This window comes from Artemia sp. Qi Xiang Cuo, unplaced genomic scaffold, assembly GCF_049724085.1.
Source record: "Artemia sp. Qi Xiang Cuo unplaced genomic scaffold, ASM4972408v1 HiC_scaffold_2536, whole genome shotgun sequence".
Classification (NCBI taxonomy): domain Eukaryota; kingdom Metazoa; phylum Arthropoda; class Branchiopoda; order Anostraca; family Artemiidae; genus Artemia; species Artemia sp. Qi Xiang Cuo.
Window position 1 is genome coordinate 1,587 of NW_028299934.1, and position 1,414 is coordinate 3,000.

The 1,414-nt window shown below is 39.2% G+C and overlaps 1 non-coding gene across 1 annotated transcript; it reads right to left on the reverse strand.

The window, feature by feature from the left end:
• Positions 1 to 1,255: 1,255 nt before the first annotated feature.
• TRNAY-GUA (transfer RNA tyrosine (anticodon GUA)) lies at positions 1,256 to 1,341 on the reverse strand. Its single transcript is given in 2 exon segments — positions 1,256 to 1,291; positions 1,305 to 1,341. It is a non-coding gene; the product is annotated as a tRNA-Tyr (tRNA).
• Between the last annotated feature and the right edge of the window lie 73 nt (positions 1,342 to 1,414).

The following is a 1,414-nucleotide window of genomic DNA, read 5'->3' on the forward strand; positions in this document are numbered from 1 at the left end:
CTTTCTCAAATTTCTATCGGATGCATTTGCTGAAAATAGGACGTGAGGGGGAGGCTAGTTGCCCTTGGATCACTTTGACTCTTTAGAAGGGCAGCAGAGCTTCTGATTTCCAATTTAATGAGCTTCCTCCAAAGTTTATGGGACCACCCTTTCCATAAAAATCTCATATGTTCCTGGGTCATAACTTAAAAGCCTTGACTTGAGGGATTTGTGTGTGTGTGGGGGGGGGGGGTATCATCGTCAAAGATATGCTTACTGAACCTTTCAAGTACGCTGGGCAAAATTGTATCTCAAGATTTTGATTGGATGTGTTTGGGGAAATGATGGGCGTGGAAGGACCTTAAATCACTTTTGACTATGAAGAAGGGCACTAGAACTTCGTAATTTTCAATCTAATGAGTCCCTTTTGAAGTTTCTACGACAACTCCTTCTATACGCCCTGCCCTGGTCTTAAAAAAAATGACAACAATACATTGTGCCCACATCGCTCTTTACTTAGGCAGCGCTGTTGCGCTGCCTATGATTGGACTCACATAAAACATAAGAAAGGGCAAATGATTAATAATCATTGATAATAATTAAAATATGGATAGAGAATGAAAAAAGGGCAAATGATTAATGACCATTAAGGATAATTGACATCCGGAATACAGGATAGAGAGTGAAAAAACAACGAAAACTCTATTCATAAAATTGCCTGTCCCCCAAAACTCATTGCTACCTTCGGTAAATGGGCAAATGTCTATTTGTCTATTTGCATGAACCAAATTCTGAAGGCTAGACCTAACAAACAGACAGAAATAAAAAAAATATTTTTAGAACTTAAAACCAGTTCTAAGTTTTGTATAATTGCGTAAAATATTGTTCAGGCATGCAATGATAATCTACTGCTCCATAGAAAACACAGTTCATATAATTATCCAGTATGATCATTCCCTATCTCACCCATTATAAAAACAAGGACCGGGGTGCGAGTGCTCCAGAGAACGTATAAACATGAGCGGTATCAGATCTTTTCACGGGTAGACAAGTCAGACGCGAAACAATCGGAAACAAGTGGAAACCCGCTATTACGAATAATGCACTTTACGCGAAACAATCGGAAACCCGCTATTAATAACTGCACGAAGAAGTGGGATGAGCTTTTTGTTCGCACCGAGAACGAAGACCAGAAATGATCTGTGATAAGTTTACTGGATAATTATATGAACTGTGATAGAAAAAGACGAGACATTGGAATTGTGCATAAAAAAAATCCTTCGAGCCGGATTTGAACCAGCGACCTATGGATATCAATTTTACCTCTACAGTCCACCGCTCTACCAACTGAGCTATCGAAGGCTTATTATACCTGAAAAATTAAGCTAGACTACATATACATAAAGCAGGCGTGGCTTATGAGTGCTACAAGCCA